We start from the raw sequence: 13,736 nt of genomic DNA on the forward strand, positions 1-13,736 counted from the left end.
CAGTGGAGCTAAAACAGGCAACTTCTGATGTTGCTGACAATGGAGACAGTGCTTGACTATGCTTTCAATATCACTGTCAATACCTGGCTCCCAAACATAGTTTCGCACAAGCATTTTCATCTTTGGTATGTCTGGATGGGCACTGTGAAGCTCTGTCAAGAGTGGTTCTCTTCCTTGCGAAGGGACGACAACTCTTGATCCCCACAAGAAGATTCCATCTTGACAACTTAACTCTGCTTTTCGGGCATGGAGTGGTCTCATCTCTTCAAAGAGAGATGAATTTGACCACTCTTGCAATACAAAGTGTCTGACGTTCGACAAAATTGGATCTCTGTTTGTCCAATTTCTGATTTGCTTTGCACATACAGGTAAAGAATCCAAGAAATTCAGTACAAGCACAACTTCTTGTGGCACTGGAGCATGTACAATGCTATCTGGTAACGGCAGATGGCTGAGTGCGTTAGCATTTGCAATATGCACACCATAAAGGTGTGATCATAAAGGTGTAATCATATGCAAATAATATCAAAGGTCAACGTTGAATTCTTGCTGATACTATTGGCGGAATGGCCTTATCCTCACTGAATAAACCCATTAATGGTTTACGGTCTGACACAATAGCAAAATGTGGTCCATGCAGATACTGGCAGAATTTCTTCACTCCAAATACCACCAATAAACCTTCCTTTTCTAGTTGGGAATAACTCTCCTCGGCTGTAGAGAGGATTGTGCAGACATAGCCAATTGGCCTTTCTGATCCATCTTCCATTCTGTGTGATAACACAGCTCCCACACTATAAGGAGAGGCATCACACATTAATACCAATTCTTTCGATGGGTCACAGCGTACTAATAAACATGATGAATGTAATCACTTCTTAACTTTCACAAAGGCTTCCTACTGTTGTGAATTCTATGACCAGCGATGATTCTTTTTTAACAAGTGTAATGGTGCTAACGCTGTTGACAAGTTTGGCAAGAAGCAGCTATAATAGGTGATCATACCCAGGAAAGACTTGAATTCAGTTACACTGGATGGAGAGGGTGCATCTAAGATTGCCCTAACTTTCTTTTCTACCGGATGAAAACCCATGGCATCCATCCTGTAACCCAGGTAAGCAACTTCTGGCACTTGGAATGTACATTTCTCTTTCTTTAATCGTACGCCAGCTTTCAAGAATCTTCTTAACACCTCTTCCAGGTTGGCCAAGCGTTTGGCTTCAGTTGGCCCTGTGATCAGAGCATCATCTAGCTGTACTATTACTGGAGGAAGTCCTTACAAAAGACTCTCCATTGTCCTTTGGAAGATTGCACATACAGACGATACTCCAAAGGGTAGGTGAGTATATAGATAAAGACCTTTGTGCATATTGATAGTCATGTATCCTCTAGATGTGCTATCCAGCTCTGATTGTTGGTAAGTATGGCTCATGTCCAGTTTTGTATAAGATTTGCCTCCAACTAGCTTTGCATATAAGTCATCTATCCTCGGGATAGTGTGTCCCTGAAGCCGCAGTACTCAATCAACTGCTTCAACTTCAAGATATAGGTTGCGATGGACTCCCCCGGGGCCCTAACACTGGAATTAAACTTAAACCTCTGCATTATTATGGATGGCTTTGACTGGAAATGCATTTTCTCAAGGTCACTAATTCATTAAAGCGCTTAGAATTGGGCGTGTTCGGGGCTGTCAGGCTGCGGATGAGACTGTATGTCTTGCTACCACATACACACAAAAGGATTGATTTCTGCTTCTCCTCCACAGTACTTCCGTTCGCTCCAAAATAAAAACCAAGGGGTTCCACACGCTGGTTCCAGTCTTCCATAGTCACATTGTAAGGATCGATTCTGCCGACGAGTGGCATAACTGGTGAATATTCTTTTCTTTTTTCTTAAGATTCGACGTACTCGTGCTAACACTGGGTCAAGATCCTCGAACTTCCTTCCTAACAGCACTGTGGGTGTACCAGCACATCAAATGGAGTGGTTCAAGGAGGCAGCTCACCACCACCTTCTCAAGGGCAATTAAGGATGGGCAATAAATGCTGGCCCAGACAGCAAATGCCACATCCCGTGAATGAATTTTAAAAAAACAAGGTAAGCTGCAGCATTAACGCTATTTTACCCTCGTCGCCAAACGTAATCACATGATGGATCAGACAGGTTTCAACCAGAAACATATGAACTTTACTGAGAATTTTTCAGATGCTACAAGCTTGAACCAGGTCCTTGACAAGAAGCCGCCCCCACCCCCCGGATTACCCGCGCTTAAGGCTCTTTGGTCGGAGCCTCCAAGAACATCACGTGACCCTGATAGCTAGTAGGAGAGGCTATACCTTCAGTTACTACACAGTCCTTGTACCATCAGCTAATGGGGACAGTTTATCTTTGCCTAAATTAGAGAAGAAGAGTTTAAAAGGGGTGACCAAACACTTAGTTAAAAAGGTGGGTTTTAAGGAGGGCTTTAAAGGACGAGAGAGAGGTGGAGAAGAAAAGGCAGAATTCCAGAGAATGAGACCAAGACACAGTCACCAATGGCAGAGCAAAGAGAGGGTTGAATCTGCAAAAAGTGGAAACCAAAAGGATGGAGAGTCTGGGAGGAGTTGTAGGGCTGGCAAGCAGAGGGGAGCAAACCCTTAAAGGGATTTAATCAAAGGAGGACAACGTTGAGCTGGATGGGTGAACAGGTTTTAATGCAGGTAGAACATGGGTAGCAGAGTTTTGGATGAGCTGGAGCTGTCTAGGAAAGCACTGGAGTAGCAGGGGGAGCTAAATTTGATAGCCGCCGAAAATGCAGATTACAGACTGCAATTAACCCTTCCTTGCAAAGCAGATGTACACCAACTTCATACCTGCCTCATATGAGGAGCAATCTGCTTTTGTTGGATGTTGTGGCAGTGGGTGTTTTCAGACCTGACTGAAGCACAAGATAAAGGGACTATTGCAACTGCATTGAATTTATTTCCACATCCCATTTAAGGCATTCCTACCTCACAGGTGTCTGCATTTCGCACTTGTCGACCCTCCTTCCCAACCCCTTCCCTCAATGGTGATCCTCCTTCCTAACCCTCTCAAAAGTGTATCCCTTCCTGACCTCCTCGCTTGAAGGTGGCCTTCTTTCCTAATTTCCTCCCTCGACTGAAGCCCTCCTTCCTGGCCTCCTCCCTCAATGGTGGCCCTCTTTCCTGATCTCCTCCCTCGACTGAAGCCCTCCTTCCTGAACTCCTTCCTCAATGATGCCCCTGGACCCTCCTGGCCTCCACCCTCGATGGTATGTCACCTCTTGACCTCCACCCCGACGATGTGGTCCTTGTTCCACTTTGCCTGCCAAATGGTTTATAGGGTGCCTTTCACAACTTCACAAAGGTGCTTTTCAGCTACTGTGAACAGCCTTCGTAGTCAATATTGTTATATAAGGAATTCTGATGCCCATTTCTACTTAGCAAGATTCATAAACAGGTAGGACCAGATTCTGATGTCAAAATTGGATTTTTGGATGCTATGAGGTGCCTTAAAGTTCTGAAATGGAGTTTGCAGCACATATACACATGATTCTGATGCAAAGTGTGCCAGACACCATTTTGGTGAGGGGTTATAGTGGCACACCTTTAATGTTTCCCGGAAATAGGCAGAGTAGGCAGATCGTGACATCATTCAGCGAGTAACATTGATCTGTTACCAGCGCTGCCATCTTGGAGCAACAACCTGCATCCGACACCTCAGTAACTGAAGCAGTCCATGTCCAAATGCATCAAGACCTGGACAATAACCAGGCTTGGGCTGACAAGTGGCAAGTAATATTTGCGCCACACAACAGTCAGGCAATGACCATCTCCAACAAGAGAGAATCCAACCATCACCCCTTGATGTTCAATGGCATTACCAGCACTGAATCCCTCACTATCAACATCCTGGGGGTTACCATTGACCAAAAACTGAACTGGACTAGCCATATAAATACTGTGGCTACAAAAGCAGGTCAGAGGCTAGGTGACCTGCGATGAGTAACTCACCTCCTGACTCCCCTAAGCCTGTCCACCATCGACAAAGCGCAAGTCAGGAATGTGATGGAATACTCCCACTTCCCTGGATGAGTGCAGCTTCCACAACACTCAAGAAGCTTGACAACGTCCAGGACAAAGCAGCCCCCTTGATTGGCACCACATCCACAAACATTTACTCCCTCCACCACAGTAGTAGCAGTGTGTACCATCTACAAGATGGACAGGAATTCACCAAAGCTCCTTCAATAGCACCTTCCAAACCCACGACCACTGCCATCTAGAAGGACAAGGGCAGCAGATAGATGGGAACACCACCACCTGGAAGTTCCCCTCCAAGTCTCTCACCATCCTGACTTGGAAATATATCGCCGTTCCCTCACTGTCACTGGTTCAAAATCTTGGAACTCCCTTCCTAACAGCACCGTGGGTGTACCTACACCACACGGACTGCAGCAGTTCAAGAAGGCAGCTTACCACCACCTTCTCAACGCAACTAGGGATGGGTATTAAATTCTGGCCCAGCCAGTGAAGCCATATCCCGTGAATGAATAAAAAAAAGAATCCTCCCTTTTCCCCCCGCACAGCAAAACTCGTATTCCACAAGGCCCAAGAACATGAGAAGGGCCCATGCTTTTTCTCCCTAGCACTGCCTTCACTTATAGAATGCTTTCCCTACTTGTCAAAAATGGAGGATCTATCCCTTTGATATAAACAGACCAGTTGCCATTTTAGATAAACCAATCTGGATTATTCTTGTCGTGTCATTTTAATCATTTAGTGTGGCAACAATCCATCTCTCCTTTTTTCAAAAAGTTGATTGCCTCCCAAACTAGATTGTTTAAAAAGTAAGCATAACTGACGCCTGCTCAGCGGCCTTAAGGAGAAAGTAAAAACTTAATCTTCCTCGTCTTTCTTGAAGTGTCAGCCACAATGTACCAGTAAATCTTTAAAGAACTTCCCAGTTTTCTCTCGGTATTGCAGTGAGCAGCACGCAGACGAAATCCCAAAACAAGGGCAGCTTTCAACTTACAGATCAGTGTGTGAACAGGACACTAGATAAACAAAGTCAATTTAAAAATAAACAAATGGAAATACCGTATAAATTCTAAAAGTGAATCTTACCGAGAAAGAGCTTCGAAAAGGAGCAAATTAGAAGTCTTCTCTGAAGGCGCCCAGAAATAAATGTCTAATTATTGCTTCGTATCACACCAGGAACATTTTTGTGACTAAGTTGAAAGCCAAAGTTTGCCAAATCAATGTTTAATATTTAACCAGCTACCTACTGTGTACATTCCAGGAGTCCATACCTGCCAGTAAGTGACATTGCTTCAGCACCTCCCTATAGTTCCATACAGTCTTATGTTGAAATTCATATTGTTTTTAAAAATGCCAAAACGCCCAGAGATTAACAATGCACCAGTGAAATCCAGGGAGCACAAGCTTTTGAAACCAGTGATTTTAAGGATATAGTTAACGGTGATTGGTTACGAAAAGAATAACTGATTTCGGCGATTGCCCATAACAATCAATTTTCAATGCTTCTCAAGCAGACAATGGACCACAAAATAGCGCGAACATACAGAAAATTTGTTAAACCAGCTGCAGCATGCACAACAATGACTCAGTGTCTGCAGAAAAGATTACATTTTACTCCTGGTGTACTCAGTTATAGGGCTTTCCATAACTCAGTTAGAGTACAGCCTGATCGCATTATTAAAGCCGCGAGCGCCTTCCTTCAACACACTGAGTTTCAACTGCCGGCTGCCTGTTTCTCACCCGAAAAATAAGTTACCAAAGCACTGAAAATTGGGCTGAACACTTTGGCTGCACAGTTGGTGCCCACTTACCACCAGGTGCAATTTTTTCTGGTCCTGTCAGTAGGCTAGCAGACCTCCCAGTCCAAAACGGGTGGGAGGCTGTTTAAATATGCAAATAGTGATCCGAAACTGCTTGAAGCAGGAGGTCGTGAAGCGTACTGTTAGCGTTCCTACCTCTGGGCCGTAGGTTCTGGGTTCAAGTCCCACTTCAGGACTTGATAGCCACAGATGGAGTTTACACAATGTAGCCAAATAGGTTGATTATCAGCCTGTAAATCCTTCCAATATGCCTGATGGCAGGTGGTAAGAGTGGGACTTCCCTGGTCAGCCATACTGCAGTACTTTGCCAGGTATAATCATGGACCAATCCAATGGAGGTCCATGGTTGCCAACACCCTCTTAGGGCATGGCACCTGAAGGAGGGGAAGGAGACTGCTTGTAGTGTTTTTTAAACCTTTCATGGGATCTGGTCATCGCAGGCACGGCCAACATTTATTACCCATCCCTAATCGCCCTTGAACTGAGTGGCTTGCTAGGCCATTTCAGAGGGCAGTTGATAGTCAAGCACATTGTTGTGGGTCTAGAGTCAAGTGTAGGCCAGACCAGTAGGGTGGCCAGTGGCTTTGGCCGGGAGAGTCCAGATTTTTCACAAAGCATCCCAGTGTCATGGCAGTTCACTACCCCCCCTCCCCACCCTCACCCCGTGACAATTTATTTAGTCCCAGCATCAGCAGAGGGCAGCACAAACATGAAATTCTTATGGGACAGTTGGCATCATATGTACCCACCTGGCTATCTTGGCAGCTGTGCAATTGCATTCTTCAGCAAAAAGGATATTCAAACTGCTCAGCAGAAGTGATGGCATAGTGGTATTGTCACTGGACTAGTAACCAGGTTCAAATCCTGCCATGGCAGATGGTGGAATTCGAATGCAATAAAAAATCTGGAATTAAAAGTCTATTGATGACCATGAAACCATTGTTGATTGTTGGAAAAACCCATCTGGTTCATTAATGTCCTTTAGGGAAGGAAATCTGCTGTCCTCACGTGGTCTGGCCTACATGTGGCTCCAGACCCAGAGCAATGTGGTTGACTCTGAAATTGCCTAGTAAGCCACTCAGTTGAGTCAAATCGCTACAAAGTCTCAAGAAAGGAATTAAACCGGACGGACCACCAAGCATCAACATAGGCACCAGAAACGACAACGGCAAACTCAGCCCTGTCCACCCTGCAAAGTCCTCTTGATCCGGGGACTAGTGCCAAAATTGGGAGATCTGGCTCACAGACTAGTCAAGCAACAACCTGACATAGTCATCCTCATGGAATCAAAAAGCAGGACCACAAAGGTAATAATCTCTGGATTACTACCTGAGCCATGTGCAAATTCGCGAAGGGTAAATAAGACTGGAGAGTTAAATGCGTGGCTCAAAGACTGGTGTGAGAGAAATGGTTTTCGATTCATGGGGCACTGGCACCAGGGAGCTGTTCTGTTGGGATGGACTTCATTTGAACCATAACAAAACAGAATTACCTGGAAAAACTCAGCAGGTCTGGCAGCATCGGCGGAGAAGAAAAGAGTTGACGTTTCGAGTCCTCATGACGTCTCACAGAGACCACCTGTGGAGATGTCACAAGACCCAAGACAAAGGACGGAGAGGCTGCACGAAATGGGTATTGTATATCTCCAGGATGGGAGGCCTAATGCCTGATCCCCGGTGGGCGGGTAAGGTGGACAATTTGTACATATGGGTTAAATGAACTTGTATAGTCTGGCATAACGGTTAGTTTTTACCTTGTTTAATTATTTGGCAGTGGTTACACAGTGTTAATTATAACTATGTTAACTAAATATGGCTTTTTCCTCGGGTTAATGTAAATAAATAATTAATAAAGTAACACACATTTTTCAGATGATGTGATTCAGGGTAGGTCTTCGGACCACTAACCATGTGACTGGCTACCTAGTTTCATCAGTACCTAAGTGACGAACATCCACGCTTATCAAATTTGACGTACTGAAAATCAAGTTCAGGCGACCGAGAGCTCCGCTTCCACCTGATTCAAGAAGCGAGAGCCCCTCGGGGCTTGCCTCACCGGGTAAGTGAAAAAACGATAAGAATAGTGGTATTTCACCAACGGCCGAGGCCTCCCACTTATTCTACACCTCTCATGTCTCTTCACAGTGGCACTGTTGAAGGGTCATGAGGACTCGAAACGTCAACTCTTTTCTTCTCTGCCGATGCTGCCAGACCTGCTGAGTTTTTCCAGGCAATTCTGTTTTTGTTTTGGATTTCCAGCATCCGCAGTTTTTTGTTTTTATATTCATTTGAACCATGCTGGGACCAGTGTCTTGGTGAATCGTATGACTAGGGCTGTAGGTAGGACTTTAAACTAATTAGTGGAGGGGGAGGTGGTATGGGTTCAATTGAAGGGAAGTTTAAAACATCGAAAAGAAATGAGAGATCAGAGGTGCAGGGTAGTGAAGTGGGCGAATGATAATCAAAACATAACAGAAAGGGGCAGAAAATATAAGCAGAAGAGTTCAGCAGAAATGGAAACATAGAAACTAGGAGCAGGAGTAGGCCATTTGGCCCTTTGAGCCTGCTCTGCCATTCATTATGATCATGGCTGATCATCCAATTCAAAACCATGAGATTCAGAGCATTTATTCCTATTGAATTCAAATGTCCGCACCTCGAAATTACAAATTACAAAAAACGGGTTATGACAGTTGTTTCAAGTTTCCCTCTGGCATTTGAACAATTCATCCTTTACCATCAGCTGTGTCATAATAGTATCCAATCAAAAACTAAGGCATACAAAGTGGCAAAAACTAGTGGTGGCCAGAGGATTGGGAATTTTTTAGGAATCAGCAGCAGATTACCAAAAAGCTAATAAAATGGGAGATAATTGATTATGAAAGTAAATTGGCAAGAAACATAAAAACAAAGAGCAAAAGCTGCTATGGGTATATAAAAAGAGAGTAGCTAAAGTGAAAATGAGACCCATGGAGGATGCAACTGGAGAATTGATAACAGGGAACAGGAAAATGTCTGACAATTAAAACCAATGTTTTGCATTGGTCTTCACGGTGGAGGACACTATAAACAACCCAAAGATATCAGATAAGCAAGGAGCTAATGGGAGGAAACATGTTCTAAAAGTCTCTATCATGAGGGACAAAGTATTAACAAACTAATGGGACTAAAGGCAGACAAGGCACCAGGACCTGATGGCCTGCCTTCAAGGGTTTTAAAGAAAGTGGCTGCAGAGATAGCGGAGGCATTGGTTGAAATATTACAGAACTCACTGGATTCCGGGAAGGACCTAGCGAATTGGAAAACCATTAATGTGAGGGGAGGGAGACAAAAAGCAGAAAGCTATAGGTCAGTCAGCCTAACATCTGTCATTGAGAAAATGCTAGAGTCCATTACTAAGGAAGAAATAGCAGGACATTTAGAAAAGCTTAATGCAATCAGAGTCAACATGGTTCTTTGAAAAGGAAATCATGTTTGAAAAATTTGCTAGAGTTCTTTGAGGATGTAACAAGCAGAGTTGATAAAGGGGAACTGGTAGATGTAGTGTATTTGGACTTCGAGAAGGCATTCAATAAGGTGCCACGTAAAAGGTTATCGCACAAGAAGGAGCCCACGGTATTGGGGGCAATGTGTTAGCATGGACTGAGGATTGGTTAACACACAGAAAACAGAGAGTTGGGATTGATGAATCTTTTTCAGGTTGGAAAGATGTAACTAATGGAGTGCCACAAGGATCAGTCCTAGGGCCTCAATTATTTGCTATCTATATTAATGACTTGGAGGGGGCAGGATGTGACATCTCCAAATTTGCTGATGATACAAAAATAGGTGAGAGGGCATGTTGTGATGAGGACATACAGAATCACAGAATCTGCAAGGGGATATAGATAAGTTGAGTGAGTGGGCAAAAACTTGGCAGATGGGTTTTAATGCAGGAAAGTGTAAGGTCATGGGTTTTGGTAGGAAGAATCAAAAGGCAGACTATTAATTAAATGCAGAGAGACTCCAAAAACATGCTGCACAGAGGGATCTGGGTGTTCTTGTGCATGAAACACAAAAAGTTAGCATGCAAGTGCAGCAAGTAATTAAGAAGGCAAATGGAATCTTGGCCTGTATTGCCAGGGGTTTGGAGTTTAAAAATAGGGAAATCTTGTTACAACTGTACAGGGTGTTGGTGAGGCCACACCTGGAATTTGTGTACAGGTTTGGTCCTCCTATTTAAGAAAGGATATACTGGCATTGCAGGCAGTTCAAAAGAGATTCATTAGGCTGATTCCTGGGATGAAGAGATTCACTTACCAAGAACGGCTAAATAGATTTGGCCTTTATTCATTAGAGTTTAGAAGAATGAGGGGTGATCTTATTGAAACGTAAAAGATTCTGAGGCGGCTTAACAGGGTAGATGTTGAGAAGAAGTTTCCACTAGTGGAGAAATCTCGAACTAGGCAACATAGTTACAGAATAAGGCTATACTCATTTAAAACTGAGATGCGAAGGAATTTCTTCTCTCAGAGGGTAGTGAATGTTTGGAATTCTCAACCCCAGAGAGTTGTGGAGGCTAGATCGCTGAAAGTATTTAAAGAGGAGGTAGATAGATTTTTGAAATAAAGGGGAGTTGAGGACTGTGAGGAACTGACACGAAAGAGGAGTTGAGGCCTGGAGCAGATCAGCCATGATCTTATTAAATGGCAGGGCAGGCTTGAGGGGCCGAATGTTGTTATGAATCATACCTTACAGATAATGTCCCAGGCACCATCATCACCTGAGTATGTCCTGTCCACCAACATGACAGACACAGCAGAGGTGGCGGCACAGTGGTATACCGTCAGGAGGGAGTTGCCCTGGGAGTCCTCAACATCGACTCCAGACCCCATGAGGTTTCATGGCATTACGTCAAACATGGGCAAGGAAACCTCCTGCTGTGCTCTTCCATGTTGAATGCCACTTGGAGGAAGCACAGAGGGTGGCAAGGGCACAGAATGTACTCTGGTGGGGACTTCAATGTGCATCACCAAGAATGGCTCGGTAGCACCATTACTGACCGAGCTGGCCGAGTCCTAAAGGACATTGCTGCTAGACTGGGTCTGTGGCAGGTGGTGATGGAACCAACAAGAAGGAAAAACATACTTGACCTCATCCTCACCAACCTACCTGCTGCAGATGCATCTGTCCATAAGAGTATCAGTAGGAGTGACCACCTCACAGTCATTGTGGAGACCAAGTTCTGCCTTCACATTGAGGATACCCTCCATCGTGTTGTGTGGCACTACCACCGTACTAAATGGGATAGATTTCGAACAGATCTCGCAACTCAAGACTGGGCATCCATGAAGCGCTGTGGGCCAGCAGCAGCAGCAGAATTGTACTCGGACACAATCTATAACCTCATGGCTGGACATAATCCCCATTCTACATTACCTTCAAGCCAGGGGACCAACCCGAGTTCAATGAAGAGTGCAGGAGGGCATGCCAGGGGCAGCTCCCGGCATACCTAAAATGAGTTGTCAACCTGATGAAGCTTTAACACACAACTACTTGTGTGCCTAAACAGCATAAGCAGCAAGCTAAGCCATCATGCAACCAGCAGATCAGATCTAAGCTCTAGAGTCCTGTCACATCCAGTCGTGAATGGTGGTGGAAAATTAAACAACTCACGAGAGGAGGAGAGTCCATAAATATCCCCATCCTCAGTGTTGAGGGAGCCCAGCACATCAGTGCAAAAGATAAGGCTAACGTATTTGCTACAATCTTTAGCCAGAAGTGCCGAGTGGATGATCCAACTCGGCCTCCTCTGTAGGTCCCCAGCATCACTGATGCCAGTCTTCAGCCAATTTGACTCATCCCTCGTGATATCAAGATACGGCTGAAGGCACTGGATACTGCAAAGGCTATGGGGCCTGACAATATTCCGGCAATAATACTGAAGACATGCTTCAAAACTTGCCCCACCCCTAGCCAAGCTATTCCAGTAAAGCTACAACACTGGCTTCTACCCATCTATGTGGAAAATTGCCCAGGTATGTCCTGTACACAAAAGCAGGACAAATCCAACCCAATCAATTACTGCCCCAGCAGTCTACTCTCAATCATCAGCAAAAGTAATGGAAGAGGTCATCACCAGTGCTATCAAGTGGCACTTGCCTAACAATAACCTGCTCACTGACAGCCAGTTTGGGTTCCGCCAGGACCACTCAGCTCCTGACCTCATTACAGCCTTGGTTCAAACATGGACAAAAGAGCTGAACTCCTGAGGTGAGGTGAGACTGACTGCCCTTGACATCATGGCCACATTTGACCGAGTGTGGCATCAAGGAGCTCTAGTAAAACTGGAGTCAATGGGAATCAGGGGGAAAATTCTCCGCTGTTTGGGGTCATACCTAGCACAAAGAAAGATGATTGTGATTGCTAGAAGCCAGTCATCTTAGCTTCAGAACATTGCTGCAGGAGTTCCTCAGGGTAGTGTTCTCGGCCCAACTATCTTCAGCTGCTTCATCAATGATCTTCCTTCCATCATTATGTCAGAAGTGGGAATGTTCACTGATGATTGCACAATTACTGAAGCAGTCCATGTCCAAATGCAGCAAGACCTGGGCAATATCCAGGCTTGTGCTGACAAATGGCGAGTAACATTCTTGCCACACAAGTGCCAGGCAATGAATATGTCCAACAAGAGAGAATCTAACCATCGCCCTTGATGTTCAATGGCATTACCATCACTGAATTCCCCATTACCAACTTCCTGGGCTTTACCATGGGACAGAAACTGAACTGGACTAGCCATATAAATACTGTGGCTACAAGAGCACATCAGAGGCTAGGAATCCTGCGATGAGTAACTCATCTCCTGACTCCCCAAAGCCAGTCCACCATCTATAAGGCACAAGTCAGGAATACGATGGCATACTCCCCACTTGCCTGGATGAGTGCAGCTCCCACAACACTCAAGAAGCTTGACACTGTCCAGGACAAAGCAGCCTACTTGATTAGTAGCACATCCACAAACATTGACTCCCTCCACCACCAACGCACAGTAGCAGCAGTGTGTACCACCTACAAGATGCACTGCAAGAATTCACCAAGGCTCTTTTGATAGCATCTTCCAAACCCATAACCACTACCGTCCAGGAAGACAAGGGCAGCAGATAGTTGGGAACACCACCACCTGGAAGTTCCCCTCCAAGTCACTCACCATCCTGACTTGGAAATATATCGCCGTTCCTTCATGGTTGCTGGATCACAATCCTGGATCTCCCTCCCTAACAGCACTGTGGACGTAGCTACACCACATGGACTGCAGCAGTTCAAGAAGGCAGCTCACCATCGCCTTCTCAAAGGCAACTAGGGATGGGCAATAAATGCTGGCCCAGCCAGTGAAGCCAACATCCCATGAATAAATAAAAAAAAATGCCTGGGTTTTCACCTTTAGATTCCAGATCTTTATTAATTAATTAATTTTAAATTCCACCCATTGCCGTATTGAGATTTGAACCTCATGTCCCCAGAACATTAGCCTAGGCCTCTGGTTTACTAGTCCAGTGACATTGCCATGACACCACCATCTCCTCCAAGCATTTTGCAGGTACAAATAGGAGGAACATGCCACTCACTGGCATCAAGTGGTCTAACCAGTGGTCCTTAAGGGAATCAAATGACAGCCACTCCAAATTAGGCCCAGGAAGCTTCTAAACATTTTCTTTACCATTCCCAGGAGCAATGACCGTGCTCTTCCCTGATCCATAAAAACATCCTGGTCTGCTGCCAACTAGTCTTAGGCCCTTCCTGAAACGGTCTCCCGTTTGTGGACAGACCTACCAACCTTTTAAAGTCAGGGAGCCAGTTGGATTCATGCTCTCACAAGGCTGGTGAGCTACACAGGG

The 13,736-nt window shown here is 45.0% G+C and overlaps 1 protein-coding gene across 3 annotated transcripts in view; it reads right to left on the reverse strand.

Moving 5' to 3' along the window:
- The window catches only part of LOC121290832 (immunoglobulin superfamily member 5-like), a 114,331-nt gene that overhangs the window by 92,947 nt on the left and 7,648 nt on the right, over positions 1-13,736 (reverse strand). The window contains exon 1 of one of the 3 annotated variants that reach the window (XM_041211817.1): positions 5,127-5,327. The exons of the other annotated variants lie outside the window; for them this stretch is intronic. The gene's annotated coding sequence lies outside the window, so the exon portion shown is untranslated. Of the gene's footprint in view, positions 1-5,126; positions 5,328-13,736 lie in introns of those variants that run through there. 3 annotated transcript variants of the gene reach the window in all.

The sequence above is a fragment of the Carcharodon carcharias genome, chromosome 18 (genome assembly GCF_017639515.1).
Source record: "Carcharodon carcharias isolate sCarCar2 chromosome 18, sCarCar2.pri, whole genome shotgun sequence".
Classification (NCBI taxonomy): Eukaryota; Metazoa; Chordata; class Chondrichthyes; order Lamniformes; family Lamnidae; genus Carcharodon; species Carcharodon carcharias.